General features: G+C 36.6%; 1 protein-coding gene across 10 annotated transcripts in view; it reads left to right on the top strand.

Moving 5' to 3' along the window:
- Window positions 1-220: 220 nt before the first annotated feature.
- LOC129720983 (protein 4.1 homolog) overlaps window positions 221-20,753 on the top strand; it is a 102,198-nt gene continuing 81,665 nt past the window's right edge. For 4 of the 10 annotated variants that reach the window (XM_055672983.1, XM_055672985.1, XM_055672984.1 and 1 more), the window contains exons 1-2: window positions 226-335; window positions 1,174-1,393. The gene's annotated coding sequence lies outside the window, so the exon portion shown is untranslated. Of the gene's footprint in view, window positions 336-576; window positions 814-837; window positions 1,394-20,753 lie in introns of those variants that run through there. The other 6 variants (XM_055672978.1, XM_055672979.1, XM_055672981.1 and 3 more) reach the window with 6 other exon arrangements.

The following is a 20,753-nucleotide window of genomic DNA, read 5'->3' as shown; positions in this document are numbered from 1 at the left end:
ACTCATCCCGTTCGACGATTCACTCCTCTCACCAATCCATTTGCAGTAAAACACACAAATGACGTCACCTTATTCAATCATGTATGATAGTCATCTCGCTCGCATCAAAGAAGTTCATTCAACTTCTTTCTCGCTTCCCCTTTTGGCTTGTGCAATTGCAACAGTGTTTCCGTGTGTTGTATTAACACGTAAAACCCGTTAAACTTACCACCGTCGTCGTCGGTGCGAAGCCGAACAAACTGGTCTCTTTGCTACTGGCTGAGCGAGCTCGAACTCAATCGTTTCGCGGATTTCGAGCAGAGTGGATGTGGTTTTGGTTTGTTTCCCGCTCGGCGGTGTGTGTGTTTCTCGTTCTAGTACTAGTGCTATCTCGCTCGGTGTCGCGCATTGCGTGTCCATTAAAACCATTTTTTCTTCTTCCTCATGACTCGGTCTTTATTTTTCGTGAATCGTGCGTGCGAATTAAGCCTGGACCATTGAAGTTTCTCGGACAAATTAGTTGGCAGTTTTGTGACAAAAGCGTGTTTGCCTTTCACTGAAAATGTTGGGCTTTCTGCGGTAGCACAACTGGCAAGTCGTAAAAGTCAAACAGTTTTCAGAGGCGTAGAAGTCGAAGGCACAGACAAGCGAAAAAGAAGCAGAACAAGAAGAGGAAGACAATATTTGCGGCTCGCGTCGCGTTTGCGACCCCAAACCTGGCCACGGGCCACAGGAAGAAGCGAAGGAACACAACCAAATATCGGTGTATATAAGTGGGCTGTGTGTGACTCTTCGGTGGCCACCTTGCCCATCATCAGCAGGAGAAGCTAACTCGTGAGCGGTGTATCATCATCATACAAAATAAAAGATTTACAAAGGTGCTGCTGCAGGTTGCGGCAGCGAATTTGTTTTTCTTTTTATGCTGTGCAGTGCGTTAACGTGTGTGTGTGTCTCCGTTTGTGTAAAATTTACAACAGTTCCTAAAGAACCGCTCATTGCGGCACGCCGCGCCTGACAGTGAACAACAACAAAGCAACCAGTTCTCTGTGCTAAAGAACAACAGTTTGAGGGGAGCATAATATTGTTTTATTTTTGATGAATGATTTCATTCTTTTGCTCGTGTGTTGGTGAATGTGAATTGCGACAATAACAGAAGAGCCCGTTTTATTCTTTTTTTTATTGTTTTCATCAAAGGAGTATCTTATAGGAAAAGGTAGTAAGTTAGGGGTAAAGTGCAAATTTTGTGTTTATATGAACAACAGTTAACAGATTGTGGTAAAAAGGTGGTGTTGATGCCGGAAAAATAAGTGACACCGGAGCGCATTGCAACAGGAGACAGAGAAACAGCGAAGCGGCAAACGGAAGAAGTGGATCATAAGAGCATAAAAAGAGCCTCACCGGAATACTTAATAAGGTACAGTGAACAGACCAACCTTTCGTTGTTGCTTCACCTCACCAGCACCACTACAGCAAGCAAGCTCGAGGGAGGGCTAAACGCATGAAGAAACTGGATATTCGGCTTGCTAGTGTGGTCGATATATGTATAGTTGGCAGACTTTCAAAGTAACTTTTATTCAGCCACCACCCATTGATGATGGTGATGATGAGTGGGTTGTGTGGTTGGAGTGAGTTGGGTTTAGTAAAAATGTAGTTTAGGCGTTGTCGAAAAACTATAGCCCTCGTGTCATCACTGGCATGGCGGTTTAACCGTTTTTTGACTTCGAAAGAAATAATTTAACGATGTTTTGTACTTGAACAAACTTGTTTAAAGGGTTATGATTATTATACCATGAAATAAATGAGTTATATTTTATTTTGCTGACCTACATATGTCAGTAACAAAGGAATTCAGAAACGTTCTTTAAACAAAGCTTGAGATTTCTTACGAAGTTTTGATTTGGAGAACATTCTGTAACATCGGGAATAAGATTTTATATCAGATTTCAAATGGTTCAAATGGTTATAGTAGCGCCTATTTTTATCATTCGGAAAAACGGGCCTCAACTTCTGAATTTTGTCAATATTGACAACTTTAATTACTTGAACGAAAAGTCTGATTAACTGGCTGTCTTACGAATACCTAAAATACCGTTCAACACAGAATTTTTTTAAATAAACATCAAACGAAAAAATCAACCAAAATTGCAGTCATTCAGACCATGTTCGAGGGCTGAAGAAATTCCCCTGCAAAACAGATGCAAACTGCCCTAAATAGGTTCGGGATGATTAGAAAAGTGTCCCTCGATTGGGAACTTTAACCCTCTAGTGCCCAAATTATTTTCTAAACGGACTTCGATAAAACCACTATAGACCATTTCAAACACTTTTTAAGTATTTATTGAAGCTTTTCGGAACTTCGACTGAAGTCCGCCAAATGGCGGTATTGGGCACTAGAGGGTTAATTGATTACACTGTGCAACAAATGAAAAAAAAAATGCAAGAACTTCTGAAGTGACCTAATGTAGGTTGTAGGTCTTGTTGAGTGTAACATTCGCTCATACTAGAAATTTTCCAAACACCCCCAAAATCTGTAGTTTGGTCAAAATACGATTTTTTGGACTTCGGCGCATATAATATTTTTTAACTCAGTCATTTGTGAACCGATTTTTAATATAAAAGCAGTTTTTAGAAAGAAGACAAATAGAGCTTTCAAAATATATACAGGTTTGTTCTAATATCAATAAAACATGTTGAGTTATTTGAGTTTATATCTAATTTTTTAGACTTTTTCACGCAATTTTTCAATTTAATTTTAAATTTGCCGTCTATTTTTGTAAGAAACATACCACAAATACACTATAATTTTGAAAGTATATTCAATTCCGAATTAAATGAAAGCAGTTTTGTGGAAATCGGTTGATATTTGGCTTAGTTATAATTTTATAAAGAAAACAAAAATTTTTGGCTTCTATCGCACATTTATTTCACGGTGCTACAAATGATGAAAAAATGCAAGAACTTTTGATGTGACTTAGTGTGGGTTGTAGCTTTAATCAAGTGTTACTTGCGCATTTACTTGAAGTTTTTCAAATACCCCGAAAATTGAAAGTTATGTTTAAAACCCTGTTTTTTACCTTAGCTCTCATTTTTATGTTCAATGCGGCTATTTTTCAACCTTTTTTTTATATTTTGGCTGTTTTGGAAAGGCGAAAAATAGAGCATTATTATAAATATGTCTAAAAAGTTTACTTATATGTGATGGATAGTTTTAAACTAAATAAGATAGTTTATGATATTTTCAAATTTTTCCAAATTTATTCGCAATTTTTAACACATTTTTGTAATGATGCAGCTTCAATTGCTGTAAAATTTGGAGAGTTCTTTTTAGCACCAAACGAAAACAATAAATGTTGTTAATGAAAATATGTTATAATTATGCTGAGAAATGATTTGATGAAATCTAGGTTTATGGTGGAAAACATCAAGTCATATCTCAGCCAAATTATAACAGATTTTCATAACAACACTTACTTTTTTCGTTTGGCACTAAATGTACTTTTCAAATTCTACAGCAATTAAAGCTCGTTGATTACAAAAATGTGTAAAAAATTGCGAATAAATTTGGAAAAAATTAAAAATAACATAAACTATTTTATTTATTTTGAAACTATTCATCACATATAGGTAAAATTAAAAAAAAATCATCTTATTTTATTGAATATAAATCATCTTATTTTATTCAAAACTTTCATCACATATAGGTAAACTCTTTAGAAGTATGTATATGTTTCAAGAGTTCTATTTTTCGCCTTTCCAAAACAGCCAAAATACAAAAAATTGGTTGAAAAATAACTGAAATAAACATAAAAATGTGAGCTAAGGTAAAAAACCATAACTAATAGTTTTTGGGGTATTTGAAAAACTTCAAGTAAATGCGCAAGTAACACTTGACTAAAGCTACAACCCACACTAAGTCACATCAAAAGTACTTGCATTTTTTCATAATTTGTAGTACCGTGAAATAAATGTGCGATAGAAGCCAACAATTTTTGTTTTCTTTATAAAATTATAACTTAGTCAAATATCAACCGATTTTTACAAAACTATTTTCAATTGATTCGGAATTGAATAAACTTTCAAAATTATAGTATATGTGTGGTATGCTTCTCACAAAAATAGACGAAAAATTGACAATTTAATTGGAAAATTGCGTGAAAAAGTCTAAAAAATTAGTTTTAAGCTCAAATAACTCAACAATATTTTTTTTTGAAATTAGAACAAACCTGTATATATTTTGAAAGCTCTATTTATCCTCTTTCTAAAAACTTCTTAAATATTGAAAATCGGTTGATAAATGACTGAGTTAAAAAATATTATATGCGCTGAGGTCCAAAAAAGCGTATTTTGACCATAACTTCAGATTTAGGGGGTGTTTGGAAAATTTCTAGTACCTATGAGCGAATGTTACACTCAACAAGACCTACAATCAACACTAGGTCACTTCAGAAGTTCAAAGTCGCTGTAGCTCAGTGTTATTGATCAAGTTTGTTAACTCATTTTTACAACTTGAAGACAGAGAAAGGTAGAGAACAAATTGATATATTTATGTTTGAATTTTACCCAATACATTTTAAGTACTTCATCTCAAAACACAGGCGGTTACTTAAGCTGCTTAAAATATGTCCCCTACAAGTTTGGAGTACTCAGTTTGGATATTGTAGCGCCCCCTGAATTTTTAGCATCACCTAGAATAGGCAGATATCACGTGTTTCCGGAAACCTGGAAAGTTGCGGTTCTCAGCAAATTTGTTCAGAGGATCAAAAATCAATTTTTTCAAAGAAAACAATATGGCGGCTAAATCCAATATGACGACCACCAACTTTAATATTTGCAAAACAAGGCCCTATATTTTCCCTTTCTAATGATGGGGCTTATAGCTCTTTAAAATTTATTTCTTAACTACAAAAGATTAGCTAATGGGTGCCTGTCCGATCATAGAGAAAGGCGAAACAAAGAAGTTTAAATTGTCCAAAAAAAAAATTACAGTGATCTAAGAATTCAAAATAGTCTCAGGTGTCGATTTTTGGCTTCTGTGCATCATCTTGATCATTTTAAGCTGTTTTCTAAAAAAATTGGTTGAAATATGTGTTTCATTTGTGTGGGACCTTTCCCCCCATCCCAGAGTAAGGAGGGGTGTAAAATCATCGTAGAAACATTTTTTGTACTCTGGAATCCTTACATTCCAAGTTAAGTTCCATTTACCTGATTGGTTATAAAATGGGTTATGTAGAAATCTGTGTTTCATTTGTATGGGAGCCCTTCCTCTCTGAGGAGGGAAGGATATTAAACCACCATAAAAACATGTCTTGTCCCCTACCAACCTTCAATTTGCTTGGTTAGTTCTCGAGTTATATAGAAGTTTGTGCCCTCCTCTTCTAGGAGTGGAGAAGTCTCGTACAACCACATATAAATATTTCTTACTCGTCAAAACACCCACTTGTCAAATATGGTTCCAAATGCTAGATTAGCTGTCGAGTTATGCAGAAATTTGTGTTTCATTTGTATAAGACCTCTCCCTTCCAGAGGAGGGAGGATTGTCAAACCACCATAGAAATATTTCTTGATTTCAAAAACATGCTAAATTTGGTTCCATTTATTTGATTAGATTTTGAGTTATGCAGAAATTTGTGTTTCATTTGTATAAAACTCTTGCTCCAAAAAACTTCTACGTACCAAATTTGGTTCCAATTGCTTGATTATATCCCTTAAGCTGGAAGTACAAAGTCAGCAGAACAAAGAGTTAATAGCATGAAAATTTAGTGCTCAATCGATGCTCATTTAATGCCATATCGCCGAATTTAATGCTCATTCATTTCTTTGAAAAATGCTCTTGTTTGCTAGCTTAAGAAAATAGCTAGCAGACAATATAAGAAATTTTTAGTCACAAAACAGTTCTGTAACGGTCAAAAACATTTAATGCTTATTTAATGCTCTTGAAAAAACCTGATGATCATGATAATTTTATTGATTTTGTATAAATTTTTCAATAATATGATAACCCGATCAATCAATTATAACAAACGGGTATCACAAATATATCTGAACTTGATAGAAATAACAAAGCCTGCAATATTCTTGATATGCCAGAATGATAAAAAGTACAGAATTATATCATATTCTGTTATCATACACTTGAATGTTCAAAAGTGTGTTTTTCTAAAGCATATTTATAACAGAATTTATTATTAAATTGACAAAATAGTGTACATTCTAACTACTAACTACTAACTAGCTTAAGAAGAAAGTTAGCAGAACATTGGCCAGAAACAGCATTTTTAAGCAATGAACTGTTGTAGAATGGTCATAATAATTTAATGCTCATTAAATGCTCTTGAAAAAAACCTGATTTTCATGATAATTTCATCGATTTTGCATTAATTTTTCAATAATATGATAAAAACATGATAACACATAAATAGCTTCAATTTTTTCAAACATTTCCTCTGAAAACAATCAGAATCCTTTTGATACGATTAGATACCAATTAAATGCTTCCATATGCGACCAGTTTCAATAAATTAAATGCATTTTCCATCAAATATATAGCACATCAAATTCAGTACCCAGCGAATCACGGGTTGAAACCCTTATTTCGTACCCTTTTCTATAACAATAGCTTCTCTGGCTATTTTCTAGCAACTGTTGGTCTCTTTTTTCGATTTGTTGGGTACTGTTTGGTCACGTTTTACATCAACTTAGTCACTAAAATAACTGTTTCTGACATCGTTGACCACTACCAGCCCTGCTACTTAGGCAAGGTTCAACTATTATAATATCAGTGAGATGTTTTTCAACTGATTTTTAAGTTTTGCACTATTCATTATTTTTTAAACCTTGCGGTTTTGTCGAATCTCCCTATACCTTTCTGTAAACGTAAGATGTTTAAATACTTCCCTCTCTCACTAAATCCTTGCGTAATTGTGCACACGGTGCACACACAACATGCTGAAGTGATGAACACACACTCTAACGTCAGTGTCAGCTTCAAATGACCAAATGTCCTAAAACATATTAACTATGCTTCAATATCCTATTCACTTTTTTTATTACTCCTACTGGTGAGCAAGTTGCATAAAATCTCCTGTCTTTATCCTTCTGCACAAAATCAATTTCTCTCTTACCATCGCAAAGCATAATAAGTGACGGGCTCACGAGAATTTTACGCGCGAGTTGTCTCATGTACGCGACGCACATGCACCTCATTCGTTTTGTCAAAAACGAGAGATATCTTTGTGTACGTCGCAAAAGAATTCCCATTTCCATGTGACGCGCAGTCAGGGAAACCAGATGTGCAGATTTGTCTGCAAAACGCAGATTTTAAGTTTCTGTGTGTAGATTTTTATTGCTTCGCAGATATTTGCAGGTTTTCCATAGTTTCTGTAGATTTTTGTCAGAGTCTCCTTATATTTGCGCAGATTTTTTCAAAATGTGTGCAGATTTTTGCAGGCGCGAGCGAAATTTTTTTCATTCACGGATAGTTTTTCTTTCAGATTTCAAGCAGATTTTTCCGGTTTTTCGAGCAGTTGCAGACATTTTTCAAAAACATCTGGCATCTCTGCGCGTAGTGGCGTAGGGTCCCCTGTGCAACATGTGCACTGCACAGGTACTCTGTTACCTAATATCCAAACTCATGCAATAGGGTCCTAAAGCTATACCGGTTTTTATATATCATTCGAAAAAGCCGCGTTTTCTGAGCAAAACGTGATTTTTAAAAAACGTTTATCGTTTTCCTTCGATTTTTAAATGAATAATAGAAAAACTGCTCGAAAGGTCTAAGGTGACGTTTCGCCCATGTACGGTATATGAGAGAACTGTCATTTAAGGCATTTCGAGCAGATTTTTATCCTTCATTTGAAAATCAAAGGAAAATGCTAAACATTTTTTAAAAATCACGTTTTGCTTAGAAAATTGCACTATTCCAGCTAATATATAAAAATCAGAAAACCGTTTAAAACTTTAGGACCCCATTATCGAAGAATAATAATAATTTAAAAAAAAAAACAAGTGAGCATGCTAGCGAGGCCTTTTAATTCAAAGTATGGAACGCTGTTGTTTGATTTTCTTCTTTAATTTACGGAAAAAGAACTTAAGTTAATGTTTGTGTACATGTAGCAAAATCAGCCTCGCGACGCCTTTGGTGACGCGACAAGGCTCGTAGGCCGAAAACACACTGGCGCGTCCTGCCGCGGGTTAATATACAGCTCTACTACTCCGCGGCGTGGGTCGCGCCGGTGTGTTTTCGGCCTACGAGCCTTGTCGCTTCACCAAAGGCGTCGCGTGGCTGATTTTGCTACATGTACACAAACATTAACTTAAGTTCTTTATTATTCATGTATTATCATATTATTGAAAAATTTATACAAAATCAATAAAATTATGAAAATCGGGTTTTTTCAAAAGCATTTAATGAGCATTAAATTATTATGACCATTCTACAACAGTTTATTGCTTGAAAATGCTGTTTCTGGCCATTGCTCTGCTAACTTTTTTCTTAAGCTAGCAGAACAATATTTTTGAAAAAAATATATTTAATGAAAAAATGCACATAAGTTATTGAAACTGCTCGCATATGAAAGCATTTAATTGGTATTGAATCGTATCAAGAGGATTCTGAGTGTTTTTAGAGGAAAATGTTTGAAAAAATTGAAGCTATTCATGTATTATCATATTATTATCATACTATTGAAAAATTTATACAAAATCAATGAAATTATCTGGATCATCAGGTTTTTTCAAGAGCATTAAATGAGCATTAGATGTTTTTGACCGTTATAAAACTGTTTTGTTACTTAAAATGCTATTTTCGTATACTGTCTGCTAGCTATTTTCTTAAGCTAGCAAACAAGTGCATTTTTCAAAGAGATGATGGAGCATTAAATTCGGCGATATGGCATTAAATGAGCATCGAATGAGCACTAAATTTTCATGCTATTAACTCTTTGTTCTGCTGACTTTGTACTTCCAGCTTAAAGGACATTGCTTGATTAGTTCTCGAGGGATTTGTGATTTTTTTCAATAGGGGGGGGATTGTTTGTAATGATATATTTATGTACTAATATCTATTCAGAATTAATATTGTGTGTTCTGTCACAAATGGTGACTTATCAACACTGTCATATATTTATTTGTACGCTTTTTTATATCATTGAATGTTATTAGCTTTCGCAGTTAAGTTAATGTAATTGTAGGAAAATTATTAAACCTACTTGTCAAAATTTGTGAAATTTGTGTTTCATTCGTATGGGACCCCTCCTTTCGAGAGAGGAGGGTTGTCGAACCACCATATAAATATTTCTTGCTTCAAAAAACCTCCACATACCAGAATTTGTTCCGTTTGCTTGATTAGTTCTTGAGTTATACTGAAATTTATGTATCGTTGTGGTGGAATTCCGAACTAAACTAATAACTAACCAGAAGCGCCTTTGAAACAACTTTCCTTGGGAACACAGCTTTCTAAGTGGTTGGATTCACGAGATAAAATTAGTTCGAATAATTCAAAACTACATGCACATTAGCGCCAGGTAGTGGCTGAATTCCATACCAAACTAAACTTATCTTGAACAATCTTGTTGAATTCTACAACTTTTTAGATGGTTCGATTCACGAGACAACTTGTGTTCAAAACACTCAAAACGATATGCACTCTAGTGCGCGTAGAGGCAGAATTTCGAAAAAACTTTCAGCTTTGAATAAAACCATTGATCTTCTGAACAACATTAGTGAAGACTAGAACTTTCTGAATGGTCAAATTCACGAAATACTTGAGACTCAAAATACTCGAAATTGTACCAACTTAAAGTCCATGATATCCTGAATAACTTAGTTGAAGATCGGTACTCTCTAAGTAGAGGAATTCTTGTAATAAATCAAGTTCAAAATACTCTAAACTACATGCACTCTAACACTGCGTTACAGATGAATTCTAAACCATACTATTTGCCGTCCACAAGCCCTTGACCTAATGAACAACTTTGCTGAAGACCAACTTTCTTGGTTGCCGGGATCACAAAATATAATAACATAAATCTGCTGCTAAACTTGTCGACAGGCCCAGATTTAAGGGGGGGAGGGACAAAGGGGGCAAATGCGCCGGGCCTTCCGACTCGAGGGGCCCCTCTAGTCCTGGGGCAGACGTGAAGACCTTTTTTTTACTCGTCACCTGCCAAAGTCATTTCACAATTTGAAATTTTTTTATCTAGAAGTTTTAAGAAAAGAAGGCCCACTGCCCCGGCCCCCCAGTACCTAAACCGGCCCTGCTTGTCGAGGGCTGGCGGGTATTGAATATTGAGTTGTAGACATACAATTTTTTTTCTTTTTCACTACTTTGCTATTCTATCAGATATGAGGGGGTTAGGGGGACAATGGCTGTATGGGAAAAAATTTCATCATCCAATTTCAAAAACCGATCATGTACATTTTGTTTTCTGTCCCAAAAAATGACCTGTTCGAAATTCCAGCTCAATTGGTCATGATTTAGGGGTGCTTCAAAGCGCTCAAAGTTGTGATTTTTCGACTCTCGAAAATCTACAAAGGGGGGAGACATGAAATTGGGAAAATCGAAATTTTTTTTTGACGCCATATAACTTCAAAGTTCATACAACGTCGAGATCTATTGTTGACCCAAGAAAAATTGGCCCGAAAATCGACTTCCTGGGGTTTAGCCGTTGTTTGGGCAACAGAGGGTCCAATAAGGGATATTTTAGAATTACCTTTTAAAATAACTCAAAACTCACTTAAAACCACGTGTAAATTATTCTTGTTTATTAGGCACCTCCAACCAGATTTTCAGTAGGGTGGTTCATTTATTTTTCACTAGAGAGGTCCAAAAAATGAATAAAATGAAATTTGTTTTTATTGAATTGAAAAAAGAAATCTTTTTACATTTCGTTGCCTGCACTATGACTAGCAATATCTATATGGGTCATTCCATACGAAGTGTACATACTTTTTGGACACGACCATCACAGGATTTGCTCAAAGTTGGGTGAATTATTAATCTAGTGTCACTTTGAGAAAATCCCAATTTTAGTGTCGATTGAGACACCCCCTGCTCTGTGGGACCTCCCTCTTTGTTGCAGGATAACGCATTTTTTTGTCAAAACCACTTTTTTCGAATTCCTACAATTTATAGGCGTAAGACGTCCAAAAAATACTGGTGGGTGATTTTTAAAGGAAACAAAGCAGAGAAAATATTATTTTTGACCGGAAGTGTTGCCAGATAGATTATATGTGTCTTTAAAAACTAAATTTGCATTTTCTGGCAAATGTAGCCATTCTTATTTTAAATTTGATAATTTCGTCATACTTCTCAGAAAATTTTCATAAGAAACACTCACACCCCAAAGTAATATGAGCCAATCTCGAGATATAACATTTCATTTTTATGAAAATAGTTTTAAATTTCGTAATTATTTTTCTACAATGTATAGACGTAAGACGCTCGTGAAACACGGAAAGGTAATTTTCGAAGAAGAAAAAACAAGGAATCCAGAAAAAAATACGCAAGTGTTGCCAGATAGATTATTTTTGATTTGAAAAAAAAATTGCATTTTTTGGCAAATTCAGTTAATTTTATGTTGAATTTGATGAATTCATCGTGTTTCTTGGAAAATTTTACGTAAGACGCACTTATCACCACGTGGTAATATGAGCCAATCTCGAGATATAACATTCTTACGGAAAATAATTACGATATTCAAAACTATTTTCGTAAAAATGTTATATCTCGAAATTGGCACATATTACCACGGAGTGATAGGTGTTTTTTACGTAAAATTTTCCGAGAAATACGACGAAGTTATCAAATTTAAAATAAAATTGGCTTAAAAAAATTACAATCATGCCCGGATATGTTCAGCAATGCTATGCAGTTGGTTCGTGTGGAACGCTGCGATCGAATGAGTCGCCCGCTCAGCTTTGCTGTGCTAAAATCAGCTGCTTTTCTGAATTTTGGTGGACGCATAGCTAATTTGACAATCGATTGCTGAATGAAAAAAAATGGTTGAAAACTAACTGAATTTCAAGCATTCGAAAGTGGACAATTTTCGTGAACTTGCTCGATGTTTTCGGTCATTCAATTTGTACCCCTTATATATGTTTGAGCAAGACGCTATTCTACGTCAAAAAAGTAGTCTAAGTAGTTTCTTTTTCCTTGGATAGAATTCCTGACCCTTCCGCTATCAATTATACATGCCAAATGTTTTGGCCTAAGCATGGTAAACAAGTTAGGATCATTTCTTATATTTTGATAACATTTTTGGCAAACTGACCGAATGGAGTTAACTACACAGAAGTCAACATTCCGCTAAGCCAAAAATACAATATTATCAGTGCATTTCAAAGTGTTTCGAAACGTTCTCGTATACGAACAGTACACCATTCTGTGGATGATTAAGTCTAGGGTGGTTCGTAAATCCTATAGTTTTGGAGCAACTCATTTGCTTACAAAACTTGAAAAAACTTGAACAAAGTTTTTTGGTAAAACTATTTCCTATATGAGTATTACATGGGTTATCCATAACAAAACATATCAGCACTAGGAATAACCCTTTAGACGCTTTATTTTTTGGGAAAAAATTGCTCGAGGAAATGTTTGAGTGTTTGCCTCTGCTCATAGAATGGCCCGGATTTTTTTATTTTATATCCTTTTTTATTTTCACAGCTGTATCGTAGTATACGGTACTTTCTGTTGAATATCCCCTATTCAAAATTAAGTCTAGTTTTTTTCTACATTCCACATGCAATCGAATCGAAAACCTCCTAATAAATGCATACTCTGACCGTTAAGCTCGTTGAACGCGTGAACGTGCAACAAAAAATCAGTATTCAATCATTCAAAATTTCGCGGAAATCAGTCCAACACTGGTGCGCAAAATTTAAATAGAAATGACATAATAATCACCCTGGTGACTAGAGCAGTCGTTCGAAACATGAACAATCCCCACCAGAGTAGAGTAGAACACACTGCAAGGTTGAAGAAGCAGCAGAGATGTGAACAAACAGTCAAGAATTTCACGGTTTTCCTCTACCCCGGTCCCTCTATAGTCTCGCCAACAGCAACAACAACTACGACAACGACGACGACGACGACTAAATGAGCCGACCGCGACCGGTCATCAAAGCACTGAATGATGATTAACATTTATATATAAACGCACACATCACACAGTACACACACACTAACTTTTCTGAGCACGTTAACTTGCTGAGCGCGAGTAGGCCCATATCGATCGGACCAAAACATATCGTTGCTGCTGTTTCTGGTGGTATGTCTTACAATGTATAGATATTAAACGTCATCGGGCTTAAGACGGAATGAAACCTCTGCGAACACATACGTCATTTTGGCGCCCAGGTGCGGCTCCAGCTCCACAATTCTCTGGTATGGGGTTGCGATTCGTTCGTTCGTTATGCGGTGTTTCGATGGTTTGGTGAAAAACCTGCCGGAGAAACTGGGCGTGTAGAGTGCATTAGTGTGTCACTCAAACCATCCAATGCAAACAGGCAGACGGGCGAAGGGGGGCCGTTCACTACTTAACCGTCGATGTCACTTGGCGGTACGATGGCTGCACAAACATAGCCAAAAATCCTCGACCGAAACCGGCGGCAACGAGATTGGGTGGTGGCTGTGCAGTGCTGAAGAGTGTTCTGTGTTACCGTTACTCTGCCGCGGAGTGCTTTTTTGGGTAATTGAAACTTTTGCCAAAAAGAAATACGACACGGTTCTGGGAATCTCCGGAAAAGTCAGCGCGCTTTCAGACACTCTGCCACAGGCGACTTTCGGGCTCCATTGCACGGTGAGAAGCAACCAACCTTCAACGGACAATTGTCTAAGTGGTTATACGAAGAGCACGTGCATTGCTGTGCATGCGAACGTTTGAAACTCGTTTCTTTTGATACCGGTTATGAAGTGGTGTATATTTATTCTTTTTGATAATGTGTAATTGGCCTTTGGAAGTTATTAGTTTAGACAATTTCTTATGAAATTGCCATTAACAGTTTCACTATTAAATCTTGCTTCAATAACCCTGTGATCATAAACCTAAGCGTTGTATTCCACGCCCACTGCGTTGGAATATAAAACCTAGTTAATAGTTAATTATAAGATTAATATCACGAACTAATCTTGTACCCGACAAGAAAGAAACTCATTTATAAAAGCGAAATTCCTTAACGCAGTTACTATAACTAATATTGTTCTTTCTGTTTCTGAGTTTTATTAGACTACAGAATAGCAAAATAACACTAAATATGATTATTTTCGTAACCAGAGCAGTTCCACAGGCCGGAAAACAATTCCGAACGCCACTTTGAAGCCCACCATGACAACTTTTGGTTTCTGGAATACTGCTTAAAGTATCCAAACACCATCCCATGTGGACAATCTAAAAAAAAATCTCTGATTGTTTTTTTCTGTTTTCCATAATATTTTCAGCATCAAATGTTGATGCTGGATCTCTACTGATTGGTTTCATATCCGGTCGAAAACTTTTTTCACTGGAATTTCAGAGTTGTGTTCGTCTACGTGGCACTTTTTTGTGCTGAAAAATATCAGGGCAAATTGAAAGTTATGTACTCGGCAATTTTAACACCCGAAAGTGCTCGGCAGGGGCAGGGTACTCGGGTAGCCATGAAAATGGAACGCTTATAACTTTCTCAATCCTTGACCGATTTCGGATCTTGACCCGTCGAGAGATTGGAAAATTTGTTCATTTTCAGTATACGGGCCTTAAAGAACTGTTTTTCCCATATGGTTTCTGTAAATCTGGATCTCTGGGACCATGTTCAAGATTAGGAATCTGCGTCGGAATTACCATTCCGGAGACAACTCAATTAATGAAAAACAACTCCTGGAGTGATTCCATGAATTTTGATACGTTGTTCGGTTTCATTGACAATTGTACTAATCTATTTCACCGGAATATGGTCCCGAAGATCCGGATTTACAGGAACCAGATGTGGTTCTAGATTCCTGTTGGTCCCGGATGCTAAATTTTCCAATCTCTTGACTGGCCAAAATGCAAAATTCAAGAATTGAAAAAGTAAGAATCACCCGAAGCATTTCCTTTCTTGTGGGGTAAAAAAATTCAAAGCCCCTCTCTTCGACTACCTCTTTTGCTTTAAACATTCTGATGATGGAAAATGGTTTATTCCCACTAGTTAGGAGCATTATATGAGATTATATGAGCCAGCTGAGTTTAGGTTAATCTTGTTTTTTTTAACAATAATGTTTGAAAAGGTACCCAGGTACGCTGCCAAACGCTTAACGGCTGAGGTTTTATCTCAGGGAAACTCAGGGAATTTGATTTTGAAAACTTTTTCGCCACTCTGGTGTATTTTTTTTTGTAATAAGTGAAGGAATACGCTCGATTGTAATTGATCAAGGTCTGAAGCGATAAATTTCGGTAATAATTCTCTTTCAACTCTTTTTAACGCTATGATTACTACAGTGAGGAAAATTCGTTTAAACGCAGTCTTATATTTTACCGTTCTGGTGAGTTAGTGTACATTATTAAAATTTATCACTGTTGCATATGTTGGCTTATCCAAAGCATAGTTTCTTGCACTATTGATTTTAATTATAAGTTCTAATATGACTGGGTAAGAGAAAAAATAAGTTGTAATCAGGGAAATTCGTTTAAACGCACGCATTATTTTTCAATGATAACAAAGAATTTATTTACATTAAAACATTAACCAATACTCAATATTTAGTTTGCTTTCCGTTCATACGAATAGTTTCGAAAATTCGGTTCGGCATTGAATTTACGAGATTTTTCAGCGTGTCAACAGAAATTGACTCCCAGGCGTCTCTCACAGCGGTTTCTAATTCCTTAACTGTTCCGTACTGCTTTCCACCTCGGTATACACGTCGAGCGAGGATTCCCCAGAGGTTCTCTATCGGGTTTAAGTCCGGGCTACGTGCTGGCCAGTCCAAAACCCTGATTTCCCGCTCCGAAAACCATTCCATACTTCTTTTGCTGTCATGAATTACCGCATTATCTTGCTGAAAAAAGCAGTTTGTTGGCGTATAATCCTCGATAAATGGAATCAGAACGTCATCCAGCAGTTTCACATACATTTCCGAGTTCATCCTGGTAGAAATGGTACAAATCGGAGTCTTTCCGTGAAGCGAAAAACCACCCCAAACCATGAGTGTTCCGCCTCCAAAGTTTCGGCTCAGTTTAACCTCGGTTTCCTTTCTCAAATCATGCCAATAGTACGCGCAACAGTCAGGGCCATCTAGATTGAATTTCTTTCCATCTGAAAATATCACAGTATCCCATTCATTTCGCCATGTCATATACCTTTTGGCAAAATCCAGTCTCATCTAAATATGACGTTGCGTTAGATTCGGTTTCTTGACCTTTTTTGTATACCTAAAATGTCCAGATCCACGCAGTATCTGTGCAATTCGTTTATTGGTAATCGGGAGTCCAAGTTCCTTCTTAATATCCGACGAGTTGAACTTTCCAGTGCCAGCCAGCTCCAAAATGCGGTTTCTATCACGATTACTTATTTTGGTATTCCCCTTAGTTCTTTTCTTAACACCGTATTTATCACCTTTTTTAGCAAATTTCGAATCACTGTTTCGGATCTATTTACTCTCCTCGCAATACCACGGTTACTTATACCCGTTTTTTTAAGTTCCATAGCAACTTTTTGCTCTGACTCACTCAAGTAAGGTTTTTTCGCCATTTCGTAACCTCAGATCAACAAAAAAGCCAGCATCAACTTGAGCTCCGCGTACTAACACTACTACAATACTAATCTAGATCGTCAAGGTTTTCGATATTGCAGGTGAGCCTGTTGATGATTCTTAATGGTGTGCGTTTAAACGAATTTCCCCCCCTTGAAACCTGTTTTTGTCTCTAACAGCGCCGAATGGTAATTTGAAATTAAAATCAGTACTGCAATTAACTATGATTTGTGTTAGCTAACATATTCTAATGTCTTAGTTTTATTATTGTTCGTCATATTATCGGAAGAATAAAATATGATGCTGCGTTTAAACGAATTTTCCACACTGTATAAATTATCTAAACTGTGCTGGCCATAAAGAAATTCAAAATGGTAACTGGATTTAATTCACGGTCTCTGGGCATCATTCCGACTCCAGAAATACTTATAATAGGTGGTATTCGGGCGTTCTATGCTGTTTTCCAGGTACTGATTTCGTAAGTACTCATGTTAAAAAGGTATTTGGTCATTTTTGGTTGTTTTCTAGAAACATGAAGTAACAATCTTAAGTTTCAAAATGGTGTTCGGGATAAATTTCCGTCCTCTGGATATTATGCCGGTTTCGAACGACATTTGGCTTTATGTTCAGCTCTGATTGGTCCAAATCTTCGGTCACACAAGGCTGTACAATAGTGAATCTTCAGATCAGACTTTTTCAAATTTTGAAAGACACTTAGCTAATTTTACAGTTGGTTGCTGCCAGAATGAAGAAACTCTGTTCAAAACTTACTGAGTGATACGCATTTTTCATGACGTTCTCGTTTTGTATTTTAATTCGCATCCCTATCCCAGAATGTTGCCGTTAGACGTAATACAACGTCAAAAGTCAAAACTTTTTAACTATACTAATTAATAACTCCACTAACAATTTTGGCGATGTAATATAATTGATTATAAATTACGCAATGTTTGGAACAAGCAAATTTTAGATTATGGTCAATATGACTCCTCCAACATTCATGTCTTCAGCTCGTAGTCGGCAGCGAGGATAAAAAATTTGCTTTTAGTTATTAAGATACTTTAGAAAGTAAGCTACCAGATATAATTGGCGCCGTTAAACATTGAATTGTATTTGTGCCGTGTCAAATAAACTATAGATGAAGAAAAAAAAACATTCATGTCTTGTGGCCAACTCACTGTAACCTGTGGTATTTTATCAGTTTGGCCATTCTCCATTATTTCACTTTCCACCAAGTGTCGGACGCAGAATCCTACGTTCGAAGACTCCAAGTACTCGCCGGTATTCTCCTTCATTGATTACAACACTCATGAGAGTCCATTGGTTAATATGAATAGTATTAATATCAGTGACAGGTCTCCCAGATGGTCTTGAGTTACGATGCTGGCCTAACAAGCCAGTCGTCGTAGGTTCGAGTCTCGGCTCGGGAGAGACTGTTAGTGTCAGTAGGATCCCGGAATTGTCCTGTACACTATAAACAGTCGGCTGCGAAGTCTGTGTATAACAAACAGAAGGTCAAGTTCCAAATCGGAATGTAGCATCAAGACTTTGCTTTGCTTTTAACATCAACGGGGTGAAGAAAAAAAAACATCAACGACAAAAAAAGGAGCTATTAGACTGTGCAAGGCTATGATACCGAATCTTTGCACGCCCGCTCTCCGTATTACACTTCCCATTGCAATTTTCAAAACACGCGTCATGTGAAACTGTCAAATCTGTCACGAATGAGCATAATCAGTTCTGTGGGTAGACGTGTTGAGGTATAATTCCCCATTGCGCTTAATTGAATCGTACGCCGCCTTGAAGTCCTTCTGAGAACCCACTGAAGTTCACTGATAATTTACCTTAGACCATCGGTTCTCAACCTGGGGCGCGTATCCCCAGAAATACGTACGTAAATCAGCAATGCAATCAGCAATACTTCATTTGTTTTTCAATATTACTCCTTAAACATACCGGAACAATAAAAAAAAATCATAGTTTAACCCACTCCCCGCGGGACATATGACATCACCTGACATAAACTTTGATAGCAGTTTATATTCTAAGCAGTTAGATAACAGTTTGATCTTCAACAAGCAATATAGTTTGTGCCAATTATGCTTGCAGTTGCTGAGTTATAAGAGTTTGGATGTCATTTTCCAATGTAAAAACTGTATTCTCTCTGCGGGGATAGGGTTAATTTGAAACTTGAGATAGACCACCACATCACTACTCACTACCACTCTGCGAGAACCAATCCAGGGGGTACAATTGATTTGGAAAATATCGCCAAGGGGTACGAAGACAAAATAAGGTTGAGAACCGCTGCCTTAGATTCCCACTCCTAAGAAGAGTTGTTGTATTGCACGAAACAGCTGCCCGCTACCGGCTGCATCTACCGGCTACGAGGCCATTCTTTCTTTACATATGCTGACTAGCTTTTTATACCTTTACAAGCTTTCTTGAACTTCATTCCTGTCAACAGCTCCAATCTCTTCAACAACACCCCAGATTTTGTTTTCAAAGCCCCTCCAGCGTCCCATCGGTTTTCGTACTCCCTTCCCTGTCGTTACACATTGCTAGGAATCGGTACAGTTCCTCTCCCGAAATTGTTGACTGCTTCATAACGGATGACAAATAAAACTTTGGAATTTTTTTAAAGCTCTTTTACTCCACAACACGCTGAGAGGGAAATGAGAATAAGTGTAGTCAATGTTTGGCATAAAGGTTTGATTGCGAAATTGCAAACTTTTAATTTTCCAATTTTCCTAATCAAAATTTTGAAAAATTATCTTACTGATCGAACTCTGCAGGTTGTCTATCAGAATTCAAAATCTGATAGATTTCCTGTCAGAGCAGGTGTGCATCAAGGTTCTGTCTTGGGCCCAGTCCTGTATAACATATTCACTTCAGATCTTCCTGATTTGCCTCTAGGATGCACAAAGTCATTGTTCTGCGATGACACAAGCATTTCCGTAAAAGGAAAAAGCCTTCGTGTCATATGCAATCGATTGCAGAAAAGTTTAGATATTTTTTCTTCCTACTTGCAAAAGTGGAAAATAACTCCCAATGCTTCTAAAACTTCAATGATAATTTTTCCTCATAAGCCTAGGGCTTCTTTCCTCAAGCCAAACAATAATCACGTTGTCAAGATGAATGGGGTTATTTTAAGTTGGTCTGACAAGGTTAAGTACTTGGGACTAATTAACGATTAAAAAACTTATTTTCAAAGAGCACATTGAGAGTATACAAGCCAAGTGCATCAAATATACGAGATGTTTATATCCTCTCATTAACAGGAATTCTAAACTTTGTTTAAAGAACAAACTTTTGATTTACAAACAGGTTTTTTGACCAGCAATGCTTTATGCTGTACCGATCTGGCCAAGTTGCTGTTCAACAAGGAAGAAAACGCTCCAAAGGATTCAGAATAAAATTCTGAAAATGATTTTGAAGCGTCCTCCTTGGTTTGGTACACTCGAATTACATAGACTTACTGGTGTTGAATCATTAGAAGCTATGTCAAATAAAATTATTAAGAATTTTCGACAAAAAATCGTTGCAATCCTCAATTGCTACGATAAGCTCTCTTTATAGCCAATAAGTTAGCATTTAACTTAGTTGTAAGTTTACTTTCCTTTCTTGACAAGTAGGTTTAAATCCCTATGAATGATAAGTCCTAATTGCGAAAGCAAACAAATCTTAACAATTAAAATTACAAATTACTAACAGTATTGAGAAGTCACCATTTGTGATTGGACACAAATACTCATTATTTACTAATATTTATCATAAATACCTGGGCTACTAACAAATCCCCCTATCAAAAAAAAAGGGTAAGTGTAGTAATTACCGAGGAATTCCATCATTATGTGCTGGTTCCAAAGTTTTCGAAATCGTCGTCAGCACAGTGCTGTTTTCATCGTATAGTGACCAACATGGTTTTTATCCTAAAAGATCCGTCACAACTAATCTGTTCTCGCTCAATGGACGCGGGAATGCAAGTGGATGCTGTGTACACGGACTTCAAGGCTGCGTTCGATCCTTCTACGAAAGCTGGATAAACTGGGGCTCTCCGCCATGCTCGGGGTGA

This window comes from Wyeomyia smithii, chromosome 2 (genome assembly GCF_029784165.1).
Source record: "Wyeomyia smithii strain HCP4-BCI-WySm-NY-G18 chromosome 2, ASM2978416v1, whole genome shotgun sequence".
Classification (NCBI taxonomy): Eukaryota; Metazoa; Arthropoda; class Insecta; order Diptera; family Culicidae; genus Wyeomyia; species Wyeomyia smithii.
This window is presented reverse-complemented; position numbering and strand designations above follow the sequence as displayed.